Source organism: Lissotriton helveticus, chromosome 1_1, assembly GCF_964261635.1.
Source record: "Lissotriton helveticus chromosome 1_1, aLisHel1.1, whole genome shotgun sequence".
In the NCBI taxonomy this organism is placed as follows: Eukaryota; Metazoa; Chordata; class Amphibia; order Caudata; family Salamandridae; genus Lissotriton; species Lissotriton helveticus.
The window spans coordinates 1827193396-1827212307 of NC_136057.1; the positions used below are offsets into that span (position 1 = coordinate 1827193396).

General features: G+C 44.3%; 1 long non-coding RNA gene across 1 annotated transcript in view; it reads left to right on the forward strand.

Moving 5' to 3' along the window:
• LOC144774900 (uncharacterized) overlaps positions 1-2920 on the forward strand; it is a 34201-nt gene extending 31281 nt beyond the window's left edge. The window contains exon 3 of the long non-coding RNA XR_013600537.1: positions 2796-2920. This is a non-coding gene — a long non-coding RNA (uncharacterized LOC144774900). The remainder of the gene's footprint in view (positions 1-2795) is intronic.
• Positions 2921-18912: the final 15992 nt, after the last annotated feature.

The following is an 18912-nucleotide window of genomic DNA, read 5'->3' on the forward strand; positions in this document are numbered from 1 at the left end:
GCATGGGCCAAATAGTCAACATAGCATGCAAACATGAGGGCGTACAGGCTACATGCCAAACACACACATGCAGGATGACTGCAATGAAAGCCCTCTGTGTGTCACACACATCACCAGTCCCATGCATGTATGACCCACCCCCCGCCCAACAGCACACTCAATGATAACTTACCACTACATTGGGGCCACCATACAGCCTTGGGTATTGTGCCAGCACCATATCCACTAGCACCTCCAACTCCTCGCTTGTGAATGGGCTGGCACGAATCTTCTCTGTTCTTGCCATCCCTGTGGACATGTGACACCTGTGGTTGAAGTGAGTGTTGATGAGTCCAGGCGACAGGCACTTCAGGCAGCAGCAGGAAAGGGTCCCAGGCAGCAGCAGGAGAGGGTACCAGGCAGCAGGCACTTCAGGCAGCAGCAGGAGAGGGTCCCAGGCAGCAGCAGGAGAGGGTCCCAGGCAGCAGGCACTTCAGGCAGCAGAAGGAGAGGGTCCCAGGCAGTGGCAGGAGAGGGTCCCAGGCAGCAGGCACTTCAGGCAGCAGCAGGAGAGGGTCCCAGGCAGCAGCAGGAGAGGGTCCCAGGCAGCAGGCACTTCAGGCAGCCGCAGGAGAGGGTCCCAGGCAGCAGGCACTTCAGGCAGCAGCAGGAGAGGGTCCCAGGCAGCAGCAGGAGAGGGTCCCAGGCAGCAGGCACTTCAGGCATCAGCAGGAGAGGGTCCCAGGCAGCAGGCTCTGTGAGCAGTGGAAATGGTGGGCTCACTCCCACAGATTTATAGCCCCATGGGCTTGTTTGTGAGGTGCCAAGCTGCAATTATTGGTTGTCCAGGTCTGCCTCATTCAAAAGTATCCAATGACTGGCTCCGCGGAGCACGTCTTCCGCGATTTTCAAACCTGCATCATGCCACCGCAATCGTCGCTCCCATTGGCTGTAGGCTATGCCCCATGGCGGTGATGCACCACAGGGGCCCGGGGTGCGCTACCGCAATAGTGCATCTTTCAAACCCATCCAATGACCGGCTCCACGGTGGCGGAGCACGCCTTCCGCGATCTTCACACCTGCATCATGCCACCACAATTGTCGCTCCCATTGGCTGTAGGCTATGCCCAATGGCGGTGATGCACCGCAGGGGCCCGGGGTGCGTTACCGCGATGGTGCATCTTTCAAACCCATCCAATGACCGACTCCGCGATGGCGGAGCATGCCTGCCGTGATTTTCAAACCTGCATCATGCCACCGCAATCGTCGCTCCCATTGGCTGTAGGCTATGCCCCATGGCGGTGATGCACCGCAGGGGCCCGGGTTCGCTACAGCGATGGTGCATCTTTCAAACCCATCCAATGACCGACTCTGCGGTGGCGGAGCACGCCTGCCGCGATTTTCAAACCTGCATCATGCCGCCGCAATCGTCGCTCACATTGGCTGTAGGCTATGCCCCATGGCGGTGAAGCACCGCCGAGGACAGGCAGTAGCAACCGCCATATGTGTGGCACAGCATGCCCACCGCCAGCACCCATGCCAATAGCTACCGCACTTGTGGACGGGGGTGATGCTGGCGTCACACCGCCGTGGACAGGCGGTAGCTAGACACCAGCACCACCCCCGTCCACCAGTGCGGTAGCTATTGGCATGGGTTGCTGGCGGTTGGCATGCTGCGCCACACATATGGCGGTTGCTACCGCCTGTCCACGAGTACGGTAGCTATTGGCATGGGTTGCTGGTGGTGGGCATGCTGCGCCACACATATGGCGGTTGCTACCGCCTGTCCACGGCGGTGTGACGCCAGCACCACCCCCCTCCACAAGTGCGGTAGCTATTGGCATGGGTTGCTGGCGGTGGGCATGCTGCACCACACATATGGTGGTTGATACCAGCATATGTGTGGTGCAGCATGCCCACCGCCAGCAACCCATGCCAATAGATACCGCACTTGTGGACGGGGGTGGTGCTGGTGTAACACCACCGCGGACAGGTGGTAGTTTCTGCAAATTTGGTCACATGCAATGGGAATTTGAACCGTGAACTCTGCATCAGTACACAGCACCAACAGGTTTAATGGCACATCATTGTACACACATTGCATCTCTTGGTATCAGGCACAGGTGGCTGCATACTATGTGTGACACACATTGCTCTGTGTTCCTGCATTGTCACTGATGCATTTGATGGTTGATGATGGCTGACAGTGTTAAGCTGGTCTTAATTATGTTTAACCAAGCACTGTGCTGTGGGTATGTGCTGACCTTGGCAAGGCTTGTCTCACTGTATGGTGTTGTTCCATAGTTGTGCTACCATATCAGCCCATGCACACAAGTTTAACATCTACTGTGATCATTGTGCTCTTCATGTGCGCCAGCTTCACATGATGCATTGAGGTGGGCAATGTAAAGCAGATGTGTGTGAGGCATTCATGGTCATCTCACACACTTTTGTGATGTTACTGGATGAGTCGTGCACATGTGGAATGTCCAGTTCAGGAACTGTACTTAATACACTGATATTCAGTTATGTCTGTGGGACATGTTTTAGGTAAATGGATTGGTGTCCCCCCAATGTATACACATGTAACCTTGTGTGTCACGCATCTCACATGGAATTTATAATGTTTTGCGTAACATGATCCACAGTATGTGCTGGGTCAACTTCTTGATGGTTGTCATTGACATGTGTCCATGTACATCACACCGAGGAGGAGGCCAAATCTCATAGATATAGTGTGTGTAAAATCACTGCCCACCACTTGCAAATTAATGAATGAGGACATTAATAATGGCTCTACTGTCCTTCACCAACAGGCACAATAACTGCCAAAGACACATCTGAATCTATGCAAAAGATGAAGTACAGCTAAGACCTGGAAATTACATTCGGGCGGCTGGTCCTCCATGATTTATCTGGAAGACAACTTTTTTAAACTCAGGTAACCAATATAACCGTTACTAATCACCTACTAGGTGATAATATAATGCTATGATTTCCCTAAAAATATGCTAACACTTGGGAATGGTGTCTCTTACACAAGTAAGGGTTTGTTTTGATAATACCAATAACATTACCAACGACAAGGTCGTGACTAGTGCCAACTTTTATTTAGCCGGAGTCTGTCCTACACCTCTACAAAGACAGGAATTGTGTTTTTTTGTGAATTGTTTTGCAAATATGTTTGCTTAAAAAGAATCTGTAAGGATAAAACAGTAATTGTGTGTTTCCTTTTAGAACTTGGTCCTGAAGAAGGTTTTAACTGTTGCTCCAAAACCGAAACGCCGCGTCGACCCCTGTTCTTGTGAACATTTTTAATTTTATAATGCATAAATTGTTTGTTTTTTGCTTGTAGCCATAATTCTATGTGTTTTTAATTACGACACCGTATGCTTTTTTTAATCAATTGTTATCATGGCGATTATTCTGTAATTGTGTAATAAACATACAAATGTTTTATTTTTAAAGACAATTTTCCTGTTTTTTCTTAAACTTTGTCCATAGACTTGTTAGACTCTGAGCCTTACACATATTGTGTTAATTGATAAGTTTTCAATAATGGTTGGCTTATGTACAGTTGAATAAGTAGTGCAGGGCACTTGGTAATACATTATTGTGTGATTGGTATTGTTCAAAAACAAAATTCCAGACACCTGTTAGCAGCCTTAACCACCTTAGAGGGTTACCAGTGGGACCTCCATGTTTTTCAATATTTCTCCCCTGTCCCAGATGTGACAGATAAGGGGGCCTCCTTTACTTTCTTTTTATGCATACCCAGCTAGTGAGCTGAGGAGGCGTGTTGTTTGTACATATACCTCAAATAAATACCCACATTTTTTCCCCCTCACTATCACAATTCCCTAACAGCTCTTATAAATCTAGAAGTAGACAACTATGGAAGGCATAAAAATACTTAGCTACACGGAAGATCATTTCAACAAAATCATTAATGGCCCCCCTGTAAAAAACATTTCCACTGTCCGCCTTGACAAGTCAGACGAGGAGCAGTGGCGAGCTTTATGGAACCTAAAAAAGAAGGTAGTCAGGGCGGAACTACACGCGGAATTTCTAGTAGAATATTGCAAAAAAGGAGTGATTCCCAAAGGTCTCCAGGTAGTTAATGAACCTGGCATCTTTATTAACAATAGAAAATTTATAGAGAATTGGACATTGGTAGCAAATCGCTGCAGTCGCGATTGGATCCTCCTCATTATCGAGACTGCCCACGAGGTACTAGTGGTAGAACGCAAAGAAATAGAAGACCTAGAAGCTCAATTAAATAATAGCACAATACTCCTAGAAGCAAAACAAAAATTAGAAGAAATAGAGAAGGACATCTCCGGGTACACTGACTATTTAGTGAATAAGAAGAGCAACAAATTACGTAAAGATATCACAAACTACAACCCCGAATATGTCTACCCATACCTGCAGAAGGACTTCTATGAAAGAAGCAAAGAGAACTACCCACAGCGCAAACCTTGGCAGAACCAACCACGCACTTTCCAAAAGAAAAAAGTCAGGTTCTTTGACACATCGTACACGAGTTCTGAATCGGAGGGAGAACAACAGAATGACAGTAGGCATATGAAAGACAGAGACATGCCGAACACCTCTAACCCAAGTAGCCTTCCTTTTTTGGAACAGCGCCAACAAAACCAGGGCCCCCCGAAAGGGAGAGGCAGAGGACGAGGGAGTTACAATACGACACCTCAATTCCTACGACGTCCAAACACACGCAGCCAGAAACATTGGGATTAGCCAGCCACAACAAAGCACCTATTATTAATCTTTCCAAACACACACTCACTAATCAACAAATCACACTTTTAGAAAAAGGCAATATGCAGTCTCCTCTAATATTGACAGATACTCTCTGGAAAGAGACCTTCAAAGTTTCTTTAGGAAAATCAGGCTAGCTATCTTCTTTGAAGGAAAAAATAGGCACCCTAGTCAGAATAAGTCAGGACTTAAGAACAGGTCTGTTTGGACCCCTAGTATTAACATGCTCCCTAAAGATATAGAAGCTTTCGAGCGTAGCGTAGACAAGAGTATAGATGACCTACTGAAGCACAAACATTGGATTACTCACAATTTGAGCAAAGATGAGGCGTTAGCATTACAGACACTACAAAACAATAGTGAACTGACCATTAAACCGGCAGACAAGGGGGGTGGCATCGTGGTGATGGACACCCCCGATTATAACAAAAGGATGCTGAGCTTACTCCAGAACAAGGATCACTACAAGATAGCGAGTATGGATGAATGGATATCCCTCAAACTATCCATCTCTACCCTTCTTAAACTAGCAAGAGATGATGATATAATCTGTGATGAGGAATATTCTTTCCTCAACAACCAGGACCCAGTCATTCCAGCCCTTTATGGACTCCCTAAAGTCCACAAGGACATCCTGAACCCCCCAATGAGGCCCATTGTATCCAGCATTGGGTCTCTCACAGAACCACTCAGCAAGTATGCAGACGTGTTCCTACAACCCCTAGTCACAACCCAAAAGGCATACATCAAGGACACCTCTGACATTATTAAGAAAATAGAAGGCTTACAATTTAATCCCTGCTCTCAGTTTCTTGTCACACTAGACATAGAAGCACTTTACACTAATATACCCCAGAATGCGACAATAGAAGTGATTTCTTCTATGATTAACAACGAGAATAGAGACCATACAGCCCACGAACTATTCATTATAGACTGCATTTCTGTGGTGTTGAAAAATAATTTGTTTCTATTTAATAAGCAACTATTCAGACAAACCAAGGGGACCAGCATGGGGGCTACCTGTGCTCCGAGTCTGGCATGTTTGTATGTATCGAATTTTGAAGAACAACACATATATAACACAATGTCACCATTTTACGAAAATATCTCGTTGTGGTCTCGATACATAGACGATGTCTTTTTTATCTGGACAGGCCCTATAGACACACTTAGAGAGTTCATCACATGGTTAAACCTCGGCGATAGTAATTTGAAGTTCACGTCAAACATCGATGACACCCGTTGTGAATTTCTTGACCTTATTATTAAACACACGAATGGTACCTTAAACGTAGAACTCTTTACAAAACCAACTGACAGGAATACCATGTTACACCACAAAAATAACCACCCACCCAGTCAAGTTAATAACATCCCGTTTGGTCAATTTTTGAGACTAAAAAGAAACTGTACTACATCTCAGGATTTCGAAAAACACGCCAGCGTTCTGAAAACCAAATTTCTTGACCGTGGTTATCCCAAGCGGTTGATAAGACAATCCTATAAGCGTGCAAAATACTACAATCGAGAAACCCTATTCCTGCCCAAGGAAAATAAAGATATTACTCTACAGCCTATTGCCTTTGTTACTAATTACAATGTAATTAGCAACAAACTAAAAAACATCATAAACAGGAACTGGCACTTAATCACCGATAAACAGCATAATAAGTTGCCTAAACCAAGGTTCTCCTACCGGAGGAACCGTACAATTCGCAATAGCTTAGTTCACACGTATAGAGAAACCAAAACAGATAGTCAGCCCTGTATCAATAACGCACCTTTACCAACGGGTACGTTCCCCTGTTCGGGGTGTAGTAACTGTAAAGACATCATTCGAGGAAACCCCATTACCATTAATGATACTGTACTCAAACCATCTAGTTTCATGAACTGTCGCACGAAAAGTGTTATCTATTTGATTAGTTGTCCATGTAATCTCATTTATATTGGTGAAACCTCCAGAGAAGTGCGGACACGAATCAATGAACACAGGTCAGCCCTACGTACTAATAAGATAGGGGCCCCTCTAACTGATCATTGGAAAGTAGCCAAACACAATATTAGCGACCTTCGCTGGTGCTGCTTAGAGCATGTAAATCTTAGCGCAAGAGGTGGCAATTTGACGCAAAAAAGAAAAAGGCGTGAACAATTCTACATGTCCAAATGCAACAGTGTTCGAATTGGACTGAACACTAGAGAGGATTGGGAAAAGATAGTTTAATCCCGAGCAGTAAGATAAAAGAATATAATGCATATGAAATAGGATATGGTACTTATACCGACAATATGATTCATTATATATAATTATCTCAATCTCTTTTTAGTTTGGGAAACCGCGATAAAATGCTTACACTGAACATATTGACGGTAGCATCTATTTAACTACCCTTATGTCACTCACTCGGAAGTTAATGAGCAGATGCTCTTGCTTCTAAAAAAAAAATTTTTAAATTTTTTTAATTCTGATATGACATGTGCTGTGATAAGCGCATAGTACGCCTTATTCATGAATATATATTATTATATATATATTCTTGAAGCTTGATAGCGCCTAGAGCGGGCATTACAGCTCATATGCACACACCCAAATTGCCTAATATCGAGTGGTGAGCGGGCTGCGACATAGAGATCGCCCTATATATGCATAGAACAAAGGTGCTCATAGAATCACGAAAAAAGGTCTTTTTACTTCCACAAAAAACAGGCAACTAAATAATCAAGACGTGAGAAACAGATAAGAAGGTGTGTAAGTCCTCCGTTTATATCTACGGCGTGGCACACGAGCCTGGAGGTAAACAGAGCAAACAGCCATGTGACCTCCGTAGAGCCAATCACTGAACCAATGACGTTGACCCAATCAACTGTCTTGTGCCATAAAAAGGCCACAAATCGCCTCGTCCCAGAAGTGCTATTTTATACAGGAACCACGAAGACGCTACCGGAGTAGGAGCAGGGAGGCCGAATTTCTATCTTAAGGTAAGCCGAATACTGCCGGCGCTGCCCGCATACCAGACGCATTTAGGCAGAATAGTTTCCAGCTTCCCGCATTCATAATCCGCTTCTAAAATGCACTAACTTTTGTATTGGAATTGTTCCGTGTTAACCTTTGGCAATTCATTAGCGTGGTTCGTTTGTTTACCAGCTTCGGAAATAGACAATCATATAAATGATTATCACCGGCAACATGATTTTATCGTAGATGGCTCCACTGAAGTGGATGAATAATGAAGCACATTGACCAAGCTAAAGGGAAACAGAGCAGAAACATCACATATAAGCTACGCACAGCAAATGTGCATACATAACTGCAGGAAGCCAAATACATGCCATTAGATAGAAAGGTAGAACAACCTAGACAAAATGCATATGTCTACTATTAAATTCTCTCTGTCAACATTTTCTAGAGAGAGAGAAAAAAAGGAAAAAAAACGAATGCCGCCCTCAGCACAAGCCAATTGAAAACGCACGTGCTACACTGAATTGCCAGTGATTTATATCTGGGTAAGTGTGTATGACTGAATCCCTTGAGACAGTTGGGAATCACTCCTCGTTTAACAATATGGTAACTTATTTCTACCTACCCACAGTTAATCAGAAAACCCATATCAGTGGCTCCTACTACCAGAGTGCGATCCCGTTTATTGAAAACACAAGGTAGATATAGTGTGTGTAAAATCACTGCCCACCACTTGCAAATTAATGAATGAGGACATTAATAATGGCTCTACTGTCCTTCACCAACAGGCACAATAACTGCCAAAGACACATCTGAATCTATGAAAAAGATGAAGTACAGCTAAGACCTGGAAATTACATTCGGGCGGCTGGTCCTCCATGATTTATCTGGAAGACAACTTTTTTAAACTCAGGTAACCAATATAACCGTTACTAATCACCTACTAGGTGATAATATAATGCTATGATTTCCCTAAAAATATGCTAACACTTGGGAATGGTGTCTCTTACACAAGTAAGGGTTTGTTTTGATAATACCAATAACATTACCAACGACAAGGTCGTGACTAGTGCCAACTTTTATTTAGCCGGAGTCTGTCCTACACCTCTACAAAGACAGGAATTGTGTTTTTTTGTGAATTGTTTTGCAAATATGTTTGCTTAAAAAGAATCTGTAAGGATAAAACAGTAATTGTGTGTTTCCTTTTAGAACTTGGTCCTGAAGAAGGTTTTAACTGTTGCTCCAAAACCGAAACGCCGCGTCGACCCCTGTTCTTGTGAACATTTTTAATTTTATAATGCATAAATTGTTTGTTTTTTGCTTGTAGCCATAATTCTATGTGTTTTTAATTACGACACCGTATGCTTTTTTTTAATCAATTGTTATCATGGCGATTATTCTGTAATTGTGTAATAAACATACAAATGTTTTATTTTTAAAGACAATTTTCCTGTTTTTTCTTAAACTTTGTCCATAGACTTGTTAGACTCTGAGCCTTACACATATTGTGTTAATTGATAAGTTTTCAATAATGGTTGGCTTATGTACAGTTGAATAAGTAGTGCAGGGCACTTGGTAATACATTATTGTGTGATTGGTATTGTTCAAAAACAAAATTCCAGACACCTGTTAGCAGCCTTAACCACCTTAGAGGGTTACCAGTGGGACCTCCATGTTTTTCAACATCAAATCTCATACGCCACCTGACAGTGCTGGGGGGCATGGAGGATGTTGCGATAATCTGAAAATTCCGCCTCTACAGGGTGAGCCTCAAGACCCTTTGTGACCAGTTGGAGCCGCACCTGCAGCCTCGTCGCCACTACCCAACTGGCTTCACACCCACATACAAGGTGATGGCAGCCCTCCACTTTTTTGCTACTGGTTCCTTCCAGGAGACCGTGGCCGCCACTGCAGGGATGTCGCAACCCATTTTCAGCATGGTGCTGAGGGATGTTCTTGCAGCCATGATGTTATATAAAAATCAATACATACATTTCCCCAGGGGAGCTGAATTGCCAGGAGTGAAGGGGGACTTCTATGCCCTTGGGCACATACCACATCTTGTAGGTGCCATCGATTGCACCCATGTATGTCTGGAGGCACCACAGGCCACTGAGCATATTTTTAGGAACCGGAAACATTATTCTATAAATGTGCAGGTGGTGTGCCTTGCGGACATGACGATTTTGCAGGTGTGTGCAAAATCCCCGGCTCTGCCCATGATTCCTACGTCATGAGGAACAACATGGTGCCCCGTATGATGGCTAACCTGCATCCTGATCGTGTTGCATTGTGGGTAAGTGAGCCCTGTGATATGGCGTGAGGTGTGTTTGTGACCTGCTGCACTCAACCTGTGTTACATTGCAATGTGTGCTTTTATTTCCTAGGTGACTCAGCATATCCCAGTCGACCCTGGCTGCTGAGTCCAGTGCGAAATCTCAGGACCCCGGCTGACGTCAGGTACAATGAGGCACATGGCAGGACCCGACGTGTCATTGAGCGGACTTTTGGACTACTCAAGTCAAGATTCCGCTGCCTTGAGCGGACAGGAGGAGCACTGGCATACTCGCCTGGGAAGGTCTGCGAGATCGTTGTGGCATGCTGTATGCTGCACAATTTGGCCATTCACAAGAGGATTCCCCTACTCCTGGATGTTGGAGAGGAAGGAACCAAGGCCCGCACCTGCCCAAGGACCTGAGTCCAGTGATGAGGACAGTGGATAGGAGGAAGGAGTTGACATTTGTCAACAGCTCATCAACCGCTACTTCACTTGAAGGTGTGTACAGATCTTCAACTTGTACATTATCTGTTGTGGTTGTTGTTGTTGTGCAGGGCTATCTGCGGATGGTAGAGACAGGCACACGTTCAGTCACCTGTGTGTGGTAAATGTGACATTGACGTTCCATATGGGGACGTATGCTGGACTCTATTTGTTCACACCTGCAGCCCATTGTCTTGTATGCCAGTAGTCTCTTGTGTATGTTTTGTGTAGTGTTCTGTCTGTGATGCCACAATGACACCAGTGACTGTTGTTCTGTTGTGTCTCCCTAGGTGCTTCAGAATAATCCTGCCCTACATTCTGTAATTCTTTTGGACACATCATGGACATTGTCAACACTGTAAATATTGCACTAAAAACTATACTGCACAAAATCTGGTGCGTCGGGTATTTTATTTGGAAAGTGGACATGTGATTTGTGCGGGAATATTTCCATGAAGGTGGGAAATGAGCAGTGAGTTGACAGTCATGGTAGATGAGAAGCAAGAGTAGACACCACATGGATGTGGTGACCCAGTCCAACAGACAAGTGCCATTGCCAAGGAAATGTGGGGAAAGACAGTCCAAACAGTCATTTCATTTCATTTCATAAGGCTTTATTCAGAACAAAGAGCAATGTCCATAAAAGTATATAAAATAAAAAAAATTAGACAATTTCCAATGTTAAAAACAAGATATACAGGCAAGGGGTTAAATAAATAATTTAAAAGCTCATACTTTTCCTTGCATTGATTGCTTTTAGAAGGAAGGTAGCCATGAAAAAACAAACATCGGGATGATGCAAGTTAAAGATCAATTTCATGGAGTCGTTTACGGTCCTGACTCCAAACTTCACAAAAATAGGTTTTAAATAAGCAATTCGTAAATACCTATACATTTGACACAACAGAAGAAGGTGCATAGTGCTTTGTGCTGAGATATTGTCACATGGACATGGACCAACCGGGTGCTTGTTCTGGGATGGGAGAGCCACCAATTTGTGCGCTATCCCAATCCTTAATCTTGTTAGGACGAACCGATGTGACGCTCTGGTCACTTGGGTCAAATAAGGTTGGTAGCCCACAAATTCATTTAAACCATTATAGGACACACAGGTGGATAGGTTGCCACTATTACTAAACTGCCTCTCAGAAAGAAGATTCAAGAAGGACTTCTTCATTTCGGATTTGGATAAATCAGAGGCCCCGTGGTTATCTAGTTTAATATCGAGGCCATAGATCACTTGGAAGTTATCTAGATTGTATTTAATCCATGGGATCTTTAAATGGTTATTCATCGAGAAGCAGTCATTGATGATGGCTTTACATAGAGATGTTTCATCTTTCATCCAGATCGATCGCCATAACATAAGGGGTCTAAGGAGAATCAAATCGGTAAGATGTTGAATGCCGAGTTCTCTGTGTACTAGTTCATTGGAGGCAGATTTGGGTAGACACAAGAGTCTTTTTTAAAAGACGTTCTCCTCCACTTGTAAGCTCCCGGTCGGGGCAAAGCCCCAAAACCCGGCACCATACAAAGCGGTAGAGAGACATCTAGACTGGAATATTTTAAGCATGTCTTTAATCCGCCTGTCCCCTAATTTCGTGGCTAATGTAAACACTCCATGAGCACTCTTCGCCATCTTGGCCCTCACATTTTTGTGCTCGCTAGTCCAGCTGCAATTGTTAGAAAATGTGATGCCCAGGTATGAAACGTTTTCAATTTGTTGAACCTTATGTCCATCGATAAAATAAGAAGATGACTTCCTTTTACGCCCCTGCCCACATTCCATGATATAGGTCTTGGATTTGTTAATCACAAGCTTTCTCCCTTTTATACACTGTGAAAACCCATCCATCAGGCGTTGGAGGCCTATCGGGGTGCGTGACAATAAAACGGCATCGTCCGCGTAAAGAAATACCGGGACGTTGGCATCGTTTATTTTAGGGGCATCTGCTGCAATGGTTTTTAGGACGGAATCCACTTCGTTAATAAAAAGGGTAAAGAGCAAGGGGGCAAGAACACACCCTTGTCTAATACCCCGCCCCATCCTAAACTTAGTTGTACACTCACCATGGGTACCGTATCTTACACAAGTACGTAGTTTGGCGTAAACATAAGCTAAAAAATAAACAATACCCTCTGGTGCCCCCATTTCAATCAACTTGGCCCAAAGAATTGCGTGGTCCACCAAGTCGAAGGCACTGCTCAGATAGGCAAAGCAGAGATAAATAGTGCCCGGCTTGGCCTGCGTATACTTTCCGATCAACAGTTCAAGATTTAGACATCGTTCGATCGTCCCACGCCCCTTTCTGAACCCAAATTGACATTCTGCCAAAATGCCATTGGCCTCTGCCCATTCTTCCAGCCTGACAAGAAGCACCCTACTCATAACTTTTACTGAAGAATCTAACAAGGAGATCGGGCGATAGTTCTTCACATCCCCCCGGTCTCCTTTTTAGGTCTCGCCTGTCGATGCGCATGCGCATCGAGCAAGCGAGACTATAGGGGCTCATCGACTCTTTATCTAACTTGCAAGGAATCGTGGCGATTCCTTGCAGTGCCCGTGACTTTTAAGCTCAATGCGCATGTGCATTGAGCTTAAAAGCGCGTGCACAGCCGCCCGCATTCCTCCGACACCTTTGAAGTGAAGCTTAGCTTCACTTCAAAGGCCCGGCTTCTTCACACCCACATGCCGCTCTGCCCCGCTCCGCCCCCTCCCCTGAGTCATCCTGCCTGCCCCTTCCCGCCGTGTCGCATTTCTCCTCCCCCCTCCCCTCTCTTCCCTCCGTCTTGTTTCTTTTGGCGATGTTCTTGTTTTTTTAACTGACCACTTTGTTTCACATGACAATTAAGTATTTCGACATATGGTTGCACTTTCTGTTCATTTGATATTTCTTGAAGCTGTAATATCTTTAACTGTAGATAATGGTATTATAAGCTGCCATTTACTGAGCTTTAAGTATATTCAAATGCATGAAACCGAGATGTGCAGGCCCAGCTGGAAGGCGAGCCGCAGCGCTGTGATTTGATCCAGCCGTGACAGAAAACAAGTGCTCGGCTTGCAGGATATTTCTGCACAGCCGAACATCTTCAGCAGACGCCTGTCGTCAGCTGCTCGCCATTTGAGTAGCATAAAGATGCCTTTGGTGTCTTAGCAGTGTGCGTGTTTTGATACATATATTGCTGCTACTTTAGATGTGGACTGTCCTCAAATGCCGTTCAGTGGCTCGGACTGACGCTTGGCAGGCATCTGCATTTCAAAGGGACGGTGCAATCAGCCTAACTCTTCCCCTGTGAAATGTGCCTTGAATGTCAGAGGCCAGACGTGACTGACTCGGGCACCAGCCCCTGCACCTTTCGAATAGCTAAATGGCCATGCGCCATACCTGCCGGGATTCTTTCCCAAACCCATCAACTTCTTACATGCTACTTCTTTCTAGCCCTCATGGCTTTCATTGGCTAGCTGTACTATATGGGAATGTTTAATAATTTCAATTTGGGGCTATGCATTTGCCTACAAATAGGTATACGAATTAATGGCGCCACAAATATATTTATCGATCTGCCTTTCAAGGGGCACATCAAACCCCCTCATACATCGCAATCTGCCTTGCAGTATTAGACATAAATGCTAAAAAAAAATACATGATGTACTCGTGTCCAAAATGTTGAACACTTTATTTTGTACACATATTCTACACCACGTTACTAAGCTGATGTTATTTAAAGCAATAAAACCTACTTTACATTGAGTTGTGTGGCGTAATTGTTAATGATAAACTAATTGCCTGCTGCACTTTCTGTGTGTGTGTGAGTGCAGCATTAGAGGGATACTGCACCCCGGCTCCACCCAAAAAAAGAAAATGTGTGCTTTTTAATACAACACAGCATTATGCTGCTGCGCAAGGTGGTGATGCAGAACCCATTTGTCCTCAAGGAGCCAAGGCACATACATAGTTACACTGCTCATTAGACATTAATACATAATTACACTCCACATATATCCACTTGGCTCCAAAACACATAACTACACAACAAAATTCAACTCAGCAACGTGCCCTATATTTACACTCCACATAATTCCACACATTGCCACACAGTTCCACACCACACAATTTAATGCCACACAATTCCATACCACACAACAAAATTACACTCCACTCCACAGCACATAATCACAACGCACATAAATCTAATCCATGGCACACAGCAACACTCCACATAAACACACTCCACTCCGTGCCACATAATTCTACTCAACATAATTTAACTCAGTCCCACACAATTCCATGCAACACAATTCAACTCCACATAATTCAATTCCACAGCACACAATTCCACTCCACAAAACAATTCCACTACACACCGCATACATCTAATCCACACCACAGAATTCCACATCATGCCACATAATCCAAACCGCAAACACACACTCTCCTCCACTTCTTTCGGTGTGTACACAAATGCAGCATCTTTATGCGTCTATAACCTTCTCTCCCATTCATTCTCTCTAGCACACTCTTTCTACTACTCTATCTAGTCTTCATTCACCACTTCATACACAAATTACCTATTCTTCTCAATGTCACTTGCTATCTATTTTATATAGCTCTCACCCCATCTATTCACCATACCACATAATTCCACTACATAAATACACTACACACCACACAATTCAACCCCACACTATTTCACAACTTACAATTCCAATCTAAACCACATAATTCCACTACAAACAACATACATCCACTCCACTCCAAACAAAAAACATAAGTAAAAAAGCAATATCATTAGCAATGCCAATAGCTCAAACTCTCGCAAATGCGAGACCTATTGCATTGCAAATGCTTGTTTATAAATAGGAATTATGATGGATTCTTCCCAAGTAGGGTGCACCCCATTACAAACTGCTGTGTTAAAAACTTTAGCCAAAATAGGGCCCCATAGCTCCAGAACTAATTTATAAATATCGATAGGCACCCCGTCAGGGCCCTGTGCCTTCCCCCCTTTGCTGGCCTTGATGCTATCTAAAACTTCAGTGACAGTAATGTCCAAAGGGACGATGGGCCAACAGTCCTCTTCATGACCCATAGCTTTGTCCGAATCAAAAATACTAGAAAAATGAGAGATCCAAGTTTCCCTGTTGACCTTGGATGTTAATTCTGGAACCTTCTCATCTTTAAGGAACGGACAATTCACTGTGGCCCAAAACAAGGTACAATTATTAGTTTCGGCCGCCTGGGCCAAATTATCCCAGGTCTTCTGCTGAAGTTCCAGTTTCCTTCTTTTTAAGGTAACCCTATATCTAGCTCTAAGTTTAAAAACCAGGCTCTTAACTCTAGGTTTGGCTGCCAATGCCCTTTTTAGCTCTTTTAGCGCAGAAGTACATGCTTGGTCACCCCACCCCCTTAGGAGGTCTGACTTGCGCTTAACTGAGATAGTAAGCTTGCAATCAATGACAGAGTTAATTCGGATAAAATGCCGAATGATTTTGGCAGTGACGTCAACATCTTCGAAAATCTCAGTGATTTCAGATAAGCAGCTATTAATAATAAAATCAGACGTCATTTCTGCTTTATCCCCATTCCATTTTAGTCTTGTCCCATTAGGTCTATAGGGTTCAATATTATCAATAAGCCCCGTACTAGATATCCTATTCTCTTTCCAGAGAAAGGCCTCTATTGTTAGACAGTTATGGTCGCTGAGCAAGATGTCAACGACTTTAGGGGCCAAAGTCCAGGACACAAGGCTGGAGGAAATACAGATAAAATCAGTCATGGTGTTGGCCCCCCGACCTGTAAAGGTGGGGATTGTCTCACCTAGATCATTTTTCTCATTGGCCAAAATGTCCATGTCATATGATGCTAGGAGATTATTCAGAGACTCCCCTTACTGATTGTGTTGGAAATGGAGATCTCCGTCTCCATAGCGATTAACCACCCCGCATAAATTAAGGTTAGAGAGGGGGCAAACAGACATATTAAAATCCCCTGCCAAAAGCAAATCAAAGACAACATTGGAGCCCATTGTGATGTCATCCAGGGCGCTTGCTAAAGCGTTAACCACCTGGACCCTGGTGCTGTCAAAAACATTATTGTAAAAACTAATTAAAAGGATGTTTCTACCATCCTTCTGGGAGAGCCATAAGATCTGTGAGTGTGCCCCAACCAGTACCTGTTTTTTAACGATAAAGGGAATTTTGACAGAAATCAAAACCAAGAGCCCTCCTTTAGCTCTACCAGAGGTAGATACCGTAGCAGGTAATTGATATGAAACAAATCCATTATAACCTTTAAAATCTCTGCACCACGTTTCCTGGAAACATATGATATCAAAAAGGGCCATAAATTCTGACCATCCCAGGCAATCAGATTTGGACGTTAAACCCGCGATATTCCAGCTAGCAATATGGCAACTAGAAAATCCAGTTGCCATATTGATACAATAATTACCCCGTAGATTGGTTGTGGGCGGGTGGGTGATGCTTTGACTATCAACTTCCGGCAATTCTTCATTACATCTCCCTAATTCACCCTCTATACTGGCTATCGTACAAGCTGCATGAGGCAGAGTTGCTTTAACTACAGGCCCTGAAGTTGTTACAACGGGTCCTACTCCTGGCAATACAAAATCCTCACAGGATAAGGAGGGGGCCAGACCAAAATCCAGTCAATCGTTAGAGTATAACCCACTTAAACAATGAAAACGATTGGAGGTAACTGCCTGGAACCCGCTCGGCATACTAAACATACTGGGACCACTCCCTCTGCCCCACCTAGGATCATTATTAGGCTGGCCAGTGTTATGTCAATAAAAATAACCCAGGGGACGGAGTGAGATACCCTGGTCGTTCGGTGGGCGAGAGGTGGCTCTGATCAAAGAGGTGGTGGCAAGATGGGGACTTTTAAAATTGACAATAACACAATCATCCAAGATGTTCTTATGTGAAGTACCTATCCAGTTGGTTCTAGTGGATACCAAAATCTGGTCTGCCAAGGCAACTGGAAAACCACATTCTCTGTTAAGCCAGGCCACAGTTTTATTCTTTAACGATTCGTGTGTTTCATGGATACCATGAGGTCCCTCCTCCCTTACTGGTGGGACATTAGTCAGAACTGCCACATATGGTGCACAGTCAGGTGGTTGATCAGGCCGTGAATAGCCATAACGCTTTGTCTTCACAATATTAGTTCTCGGTGTATTCCCTATACTCAAAGTAGTGGGTAGTTTTGGAGACACAGGGTTGGTGACCACTACCGTATCAGCGCTTGGACCCCCATTAAGCGACTTCAATGGCTCACTAGTGCTACCCTGAGCCGTATTAGCAGATACCACACAATTATTAAGGCCAGAATGGGTTTGCACAAGGCCTCCTAGCCGTTTCAGTTCCCCAGAAACAATATCAAGTTTGTCAAGTAGGGGTTGTATAATTTTATCGAACTTGGCATCAATGATGCCAATCAGCAACTCTAACTGCTCAAGTGCTAATTTCAGGTGGGTATTGTTCGAAACAGAGTCAGAGTCATTGATTGTCCCTTTAGGAGTTGGTTCGATATTTTTTTTACTTTTACGAATACCCCTCCGTTTAGACAAAACAGGCCTACTTACATTTTTTCCAGACCTTAACACCCTCTGGACTTTTGGGGCCGGTGAACAAGATACCGCAGAATCATTAAGAATCTCATTCACCGCCAGTGTGGGCTCTAAATCAAAGGATGCCGGCGTATTAAAGGGGTCTGGGGAACTTATAACACAGCTAGTATCCACGGGGGGTAGACAGAGGAAGAGATGCCTGAGTTGGAATAGGGGGGGGGTCTGAAGAGCTCCCTCGTCCTAAAGATTGTCGGCGTTCCTTGTTAATTTTATCTACCACTTTGACAAGGTAGTTGTCAAGAGTGGCTACAACAGGGCGGATATTCCCTCCATTGGTTTTAGACATTTTAAATATGGAAAGATGGCCCTTCCCAAAATTAAAAATATAAAAATCCGAAAAGCACAGTTTATGAAATGACAATTACCCTAACAAGTAAGGATAACAGAAGCAATCCTAAAGACTACCATACAATATTAAAAAGAGGGGGAAATTACTATAAAGGCCCAAAATAATATATGAGAGAGAATTTTGAAAGACTAATCACAGTTACCGAATCCAGTTCACAGTTCTACGGATCCTCAAAGTTCTCGAGGCGACAGTCCAGGGTCCTTGGCCCGGCCCAGCCTCGTCCTGTACCGGACTGTCACAGACTGTCCCGCCCTTGTCCCGGGCTTCTCCCGGGACGCTCCCGCGACGCGGGGGGTGATGCCTCAACTTAAACGTCTCCTGGCGCGCTTTCAGGGATGTCGGTTTCCGGGTGCACTGGCCGCCGGGCGATGTAGTCCCTTGGTGCCTCTGACCCTCACTCCACACAGTGGCCGCACCAAGATGACA